Genomic DNA, 7,940 nt, shown 5'->3' with positions numbered 1-7,940 from the left:
AAGTCCTGAAGGCAAAGCACACAGGAGGCCGAAGATGCTTCCGTGGCGTTCAACAGGAAGTTGCGGTGGAGCCTCTTCTCCTGGCAGGATTGGACAGCTTAACGCGTTATGACATAAGCCGGCCTTTGTTGCCTTCAATCTGAATTATGCACGGCTGAACTGAATCCGCCTCACACACACACACACACATACAGTATATTGCATGTGAAACTAAACACCTGAGGGCCTGAAGTAGCTCTACATCGACGCAAACATGCGCCAAAACAATTCCTTGTCTGACTTATGTTTCTTTTTTTTTAATGTTGAAGCTCTACTTCGAAGATTCAACAGTGCAGGATGTACATTCTTGACATTTTTCTACTGGTATTGACATTTTGAATGGAGTGTATTCTTGAATGTCAATGAAGGACAGATTCAACGCGTATCTGATCCACAAGAGGGCGGCAGACTTCATTTCGTCAAGTCTGCAGCTGTGCACTTTCTAGACTGCATTCTGCTGCTGAGTACCACACCAATGTAGTAAAAAGACATATTTCACTTAATATATCTTCAAAGGTGTGACGTCAGTATGGGCCTGATTTTAATGGGCGGGTTCTGGAGGCGAGCTTTTGTGACAAATTAGTGTTTTTTTTTTTTTATTAAAATGATGAATAAGATAATACAGTCAGGTAATGGAAGTGATATCATTGCTAAATGTGGCAGTTTAATTTTCTATTGGCCCTGCAGGGGTATGATAATGTTTGATGAAGGTTTCAAGCTTGCCGGGCGCACACACACACACACATACACACACACACACACACACACATATATAGAGCTTATCTCAGAACACACTAACATGTTGTTCTGTGCCACTCGGCACCAGAAGTGTGCATTACACGGAGGCCCGCTTGTAGCATTTCAATACTCTGACCCTCAGAGTGAGGTCCTTGAATGCAACATGAAAAGTGAGTCGGTCATTCACGAAACCCCACCTGAGCAGCTTCACCGTGCTGTTTTATGGATCCAGCATCGCATGGCGAAGCCTTGCAATCAGTTTAGTGCAGCCTTCCATCAGTTGGTGATGAATGCAGTTCCCCACAAGATCCAGCAGAGGGTGCTGTTCTGAAAAAAAAAACATTCCAGAATGTTTACATAAACCTGCGTAATATGATGATCTCATTCATGCACTCTTTAGCCTTCCTTACCTGCAGTCTGTCTTCCTTCCTGTCCTTCCGCCTACTCAGGTAACGTAGTTCTTGGGCATAACCAGTGGTGGGGCAAGGGTCCTTGGGGGCCCAAAGCAAGAAACTCATGGGGTCCCCATCCCATCTATGCACCCTGAAAAAAAATGTGTTTTTTTGCATACAATTTCAATTACAATTTGATATTTCAAGAAAACACCTGATCGGGTCATTTTTGACCCACTTATGGAAGGTTGGGGTAGTAACACAAAAACTAAAATTTCTTAAAATGTATAAAAGGTAAGTTAAAAATGTGAATGGCATGATATCAAAAACATGTTTTTTGAGGATTACCTGGAATATGAAATGATAAAAAATTTTCATTACGAAGATATTTCAAGAAAACAACCTGACCGGGTCATTTTTGACACACTTATGCATCTAAAGGTCAAGGATTGTGGATGATGGGCAATTTGTTTTTTTTAAGTGTACTTTTCCTTTAAAGTATTAGGTTTTGAAGTAATTTTTCCTTTGACTAGTCTGTGCCCTTCTATAAAAACACGTGTTGGGGTTTTGGTAAAGCTACAATGCCACGCCAGTCTTTTTTTTCCCTCCTATAGCTGTGGGTTTTTCCACAGGGGATAAGTCCACGTACGCTTTACTCTCCTCCTCCATCCCTGCTCTGCATGTGATCTTCTTTACGGATCATCCGCCCCTCCTCCTCACTGTCCATCTTTATCGTCACAACGACGCAATGACTAGGTAATGGGGGCTTGTGCTTGGGGGTGTCCACGGTTGGCGACTTGAAGAACTTATAAAAGCTGCTCCACGACTCTCTGCGCTCAGGTGCGCCTTTGACGTGCAGACATGGAGCGCACTTTCCGCCAGCAGATCCTCTTCCTGCTCTTGAGTGTGTGCGTCCTCAAGGGAGACTGCAGACACATGGAGGTAGGTCCTCTGGCCACATCATCATCATCCTTGTCACTCGCGCCTTTTGTTGTCCTCTGTGCAGGACAACGACATCCTGAAAGATGAATTGTACTCCTTTTTTAACTCGGAGCTGCGCAGGGAAACACCTCAGGAGGTCATCATGTACCGCCGACCGCTACGTAAGTCGCCCGCCACGCACTTTACTACTGTTAATAAACACTCTATTGTGCAGGTTTGGATGTTTTCTTGAAGCTAAAGTGCATCCTCTTAACACGTCATGTCTTTTTAGCTCTTCACACCATAAACTGCAAACTTCAAGTAAACTAATGGATTGATCCAAACCGGACCTTTTTAAAAAAAAAACATATTAACAACTATTTTGTCTTTATTGTGTTTTGGTAATCACCTATGACAATTTGGTCTTTAACCAACCTGACGTTCGTGTTTGAGTAATCATCAATGACGTAGCCTTAAACAACGCAAACATACTGTCCGTGTTTTATAATAATTTCCGACAGTTTTGTCATTAACAACCCTAACATACGTGTTTTTGTAATTGATGACGACCTCGTTTTTGATGGACTCAACGTACGAATTCGAGTAATCATCGATGACGTAGCTTCAAACAAATTAACACGAATGTGTTTTATAATCATTTCCGACATTTTGATCTTTAACAAACCTAACGTACCGCACATGTTTCTGTCACCTACGACAATTTAGTCTTTAATGACCCGCGCATACAGGAAGTGGTTCTGTAATGCTGATTCAGTCTAACTAAGCAAACGCATGTGTTTGCTAATCATTTCCGACAATCATTAACAAATCATTAACAAACCTGACAAAGTGTTTTTGTAAGTGATGACAACTAAAGTACGTCTTTTCGTAAACATCTACGACAATTCAGCTTTCGACAAAATCAACATTCGCGTTTTCGTAAGCAACCAGGACAATTTAACCATGAATGAGCTTAAACATACTGTACGTGTTTTTGTAATCATTCACAACAATTTGGTGTTTAAGGAACCTAAGGTACCATATGTCGTTTTGTGATCATTTCCAACAATTTAGTCTTTGACAAATCTAATGTACAAGAATATAGATGCTGACAAACCCACAACCTACAATTTCATTTTGAATAAACGGATCATACGATGTTTTCCAAGCATTTCCGACAATTTAGCGTTGAACAAACATAGCATGTGTGCTTTGGTAAAAATCTACTAGAATTGGGATTTTGACAAACCCAGCGTACGTGTTTTGGTAAACATCTACGACAATTTAGTCTTTGACAAATCTAACGTACAAGAATTTAGTTTCTGACAAACCTACAACCTACAATTTAATTTTGAACAAACTGATCATACGATGTTTTCGCAGCATTTCCGACAATTTAGTGTTGAGCAAACATAGCATGTGTGCTTTGGTAAAAATCTACTATTTTGACAAACCTAGCGTACGTGTTTTGGTAAACATCTACGACAATTTAGTCTTTGACTAACCAATCAGTGTCTTTTTCTTCTGGCAACTTCAAAAAACAAATCTAAATTATAATAGTCGAAGAGCATTGGTTCTTCAAAAAAGTAGTTCCGTCAACTCAATGTGGGGATTTTTGTACCAATGAAAAATCCGGTACATTGAAGGTATCTCTGTGTAAACACGTCTGGCGTGATGTACAAAAAGACAAAGGAAGTGAATGTTTTGTGTGAATCATTTCACACCATGGCTTAATCCACTTCCACACGCCGCACAGTCACGGGTCTGATGCTACCTCTGAAGGCGTAAAATTGCGGCTTGGTAGACTTTGTCCTCCACCTATGCTGTGTTGGTGCTGTGTAAAAAAAGGCTTAAGGAGTACCTTTTCCTGTACTGAGTGCAGGCTGTGTGGACATGGTGGCCGTTGAAGGTCGCTTCACCTTCACAGCCGAGCATCCTCAGCTCAGCTGTGCCGCTTTCTTCATTGCCGAGCCCGACGAGATCATCAGCGTGGAGTACAACAGCGTGGACATCGACTGCCAGGGTGGAGACTTCATCACGGTGAGGCCATCGCCAAGACAACCAAGGGCCTTGAAATCATCTCGATGTCTTCTGGTTCTCCTGCGCCAAGGTGTTTGACGGCTGGTTGATGAAAGGGGAGAAGTTCCCCAGCTCCCAGGACCACCCGCTGGCCCCACACGAGCGCTACGTGGACTACTGTGACTCGGCCTCCCTCAGGAGAAGCGTGCACTCCTCACAGAACGTGGCCATGATCTTCTTCCGCGTCCACAACGCCGGCAGCGGCTTCACTCTGACCATCAGGAAGTTGGCCAACCCCTTCCGTGAGTGCTTATAGTCTCCTTCGACTCCTTCTGAAATAAAACACTTCCATTAGCTAAAATGCTAGTAACATATCATAGCACTTCCAGGGTATGAGCAAACATGCCCCCTAGTGGCTGCCAATTGTACATCAGATGATCCCCATAGCTTGTATCACCAAATCCAAATTACGCAATCGATAAATGTTTGGCTGGTGAAAAGTAATAACACACTTACCCCAAAGCACACGCACATTTTAGTCTTGACTCAGTTTAAATCGGTTGAACCATTTCAATGTTTACGATGTCCAAAAGTTCGGTTCTATCCGAATTGAACAACAACGGTTCATACATGACAGCGTATAACGCCGGATTAAAGGCGTCCACTCGCCTCCCTTGCAGCCTGCAATGTCATCTCGCAGTCACCAGAGGGCAGCTACACGATGGTGATCCCCCAGCAGCACAGGAACTGCAGCTTCTCCATCATCTACCCCGTGGAGATCGACATCTCTGAGTTCACCCTGGGGCTCCGAAACTTCCCCAAGGTGAGCCACTTTCCTCTGGGGTGAAAGAAATGAATGACCTTTCGGTGTCGACTTGGTGTCTCCAAGGAGGAAGCGCCGGCTTTTGCCCACGTTGGGCGAGGAGATGTAAATATTAGCTTGGTCTGACTGAAACTTGACTTTGGAGATACAATGGAACGTCTTTAGACCAAATTTAACCAAACGTTATGAACAAAAATAGCTATCATGCTAGTCTATGCTAGTTTTTCCAACAAACCTAGCGTACGTGTTTTGGTGATCAACTCTAACAATTTAGTTCTTGACAAACCAAAATCAAAAAGTGTTTTCGGTTAACTTTAACCAAAACCAAAATTTGACACAAGAGTACCCGACAAAAACACCTGAGTTCAGCGAGCATCGAAGGATTAGCGCTGCATGTTTTGCTATTTACTGTTATTTGTGTTTTTCAAAAGAAGCAGTCGATGCGAAGATAAACTGTTATGTCATTTTCATTTTCGTTTGTCTGTGGTTTACGTCTAAGTAAAAACTTAAAAAAGATGGTGTAGGTGCAAATCTGTGTTGGACCTCAAGCGTAGACTTGGTGGCAGGCCAATGAAACGTCTTCCAGGTTTGTAGACTCTGTGGCAGGCCAACGTCTCAAACGCCATCTTCCACAGAGATCCATGGCGGGATGTGCGTCCGAAACGGGGGATTTTGTGCAACTCCTGGGAGGAAGCGGTCTGGACACGTCCAAGCTGCTGCCCATCACGGACCTCTGTGTGGCCTCTGCTGGTCCCAGTAAGTACCGCATCGCTGCTGTTATCCTTTCCATTGAAGGAAAAAAAAAAAACAATTAAATGTGTGTGTGTAGCTCACATGAAGGTCGGCTGCGACAACACGGTGGTGCGGATGGTGTCTAGCGGCAGGTTCGTCAACAGGGTGTCCTTCAGCTACAGACTGCTGGACAGCCAGGAAGTACAGCAGCTGAAAGTCAACAATGTGGAGGATTTTTGTTTCAGCAACTGATGGTGATCTGTCAGGGAGAACACAAGGTTGAAGTGGCCACTTTGTGTGTTCTCGTTGTGTCCACACAACCCAAAGACCGACGTGACATCCGTGAAGCTCCAAAAACTGTTTTATGTTTATTCCCATTATGCATTGCAATTTGTATACACTGCTTTTTTGTAATAAAATATGACTGCATGATAAAGCTCTCCCGTTTGGGTTTCTTCTTGCGTCTGGAAATCTAGAGGCAAGTCTTTTCAGAAGAGTGGAAGCGGTGACAGTAATGTCCTCAAACCTCATAAGATAAGCTAGGCTAATGCCGCAAACCTTGTAACATAAGGTAGGCTAACACAGCAAACCTTGTAACATAAGCTAGGCTAAAACCACGAACCTTGTACATAAGCTAGTGAAGGAAATCTCAACCTCCCTTACTTCGAGGCGATCTCCTTGTGTACTAAAAAACATCTTCATACTCTATGTGCTTGATTTGAACTTTATTGTTAGCTAGCCAAAATATGAGCAAATACCTTCACTAGGCTAACATCTCAAATCTTATAAGGTAACCTAGGCTAACATCTCAAACCTCATAACTTAAGCTATAGGCTAACACCTCAAACCTTATAACGTAAGCTATAGGCTAACACCTCAAACCTTATAACATAAGCTATAGGCTAACACATCAAACCTCATAACATAAGCTACATAAGCTATGGACTAACACCTCAAACCTTATAACATAAGCTATCGGCTAACACCTCAAGCACCATAACATAAGCTATAGGCTAACACCTCAAACATCATAACACAAGCTAGGCTAACACCTAAGTAGTGTTAGCTAAAGGGTGTGAGTCGACATGTTTCCTCATCCAAACTGATGTGCAAGATGTCGTTGGCCGTGGGCATAGCAGACGCTATCTGGAGGAATGATGGTTTCGGGGGTGGGGGCATTAATGGAGGGCAGGTGCTTTATCTTTAACAGACACCTGCAGCCATTGTTACTGATAAAACATGCGTGTGTGTGTGTGTGTGTGTGTGTGCGTCATTCCTCATGGTCTCCAGCTAATTACCTCCATGGAGGAGATAATCTTCTTGTTTGTTTGTCAGGATTAGACAGAGGAAACGGGGGTGTATGGATGGAATTTAGGTGCAGGTCTTTGTTTATCATGCAGAGTAATCCTTCATTTATCACTATTAATTGCTTCCAGAGCAGATCGGGATAAGTGAATTTCAGTCTCATTCATCCCAGAGTAAACATACGGCTGTGAAAAGATGTTTGTTGAAAATTTTTAAGGCTTTGCAGCCTTGTCGCTATCATGGAATAGTGTTTAGAAGTTCTGTGGAACCTTTGACGTATTTTTATTCCTGTATATCGGTGAAGTAGCATCTTTCTTCAAAATATGTTTATAGCATATGTTCAAGCCAAATGCTGTTCCTTCATAGCAGTAATCAGTGAAATGATCACTGCAAAGAACATAACTGCCCTTGCTTAGTCCTTTGTTGTCTTAAAGCTCCCTCCCTTGGAAACTGGAATACTATGAACGTCCAGCAGCAACACATCATTTTGGCATGACTGCTACCTGATGATGACTGACTGATGACCTCACTTCCGGAAATGAGACATCAACTATGTATGTCATATATGCACATTTAACTGAACGATGTAGAACATAACCACAAAGGAGAGAATGGAGTGAGGTTCCCAGGCTGGTGAAGTTAGCATGCTGGCAAAACCCCAACATGCGTTTCACTGCTCAACAAGAATCAACAGGCCAGACATGCATTATTTTCTTACATTTCTAGCAGTGCATTTGAAAAGTAAAATGTTTAGCTCTGAGCCTCAGGTGCTGCGAGCCCAGTGTTGGTCAAAGTTTAACTAGTGACAAATGGTTAGTAAAGACGACATTGTAGGTATTTCTGCTACCGGAAGTGACTATAAAAGGATGCCAGTAAGCCACAGATCAGTTTATGTCGTTAGCATGTAATAGCTGCCAGTAATAATAACACCCACCATGACGCCTCTGATTGATTGTAACCTTTTCAGAGCT

General features: G+C 42.8%; 1 long non-coding RNA gene across 1 annotated transcript; it reads right to left on the bottom strand.

Annotated features, from left to right (window-relative positions):
- Nucleotides 1–611: 611 nt before the first annotated feature.
- On the bottom strand, nt 612–6,769 carry LOC131106764 (uncharacterized). The gene is made up of 3 exons (XR_009120138.1): nt 5,476–6,769; nt 1,188–4,441; nt 612–1,104 (listed from the first exon to the last, which is right to left on the bottom strand). It is a non-coding gene; the product is annotated as an uncharacterized LOC131106764 (long non-coding RNA).
- Nucleotides 6,770–7,940: the final 1,171 nt, after the last annotated feature.

This window comes from Doryrhamphus excisus, chromosome 2 (genome assembly GCF_030265055.1).
Source record: "Doryrhamphus excisus isolate RoL2022-K1 chromosome 2, RoL_Dexc_1.0, whole genome shotgun sequence".
Lineage (NCBI taxonomy): Eukaryota > Metazoa > Chordata > Actinopteri > Syngnathiformes > Syngnathidae > Doryrhamphus > Doryrhamphus excisus.
Note: the sequence above shows the minus strand (reverse complement) of the source record. Positions and strands in the feature narration are given on the sequence as shown.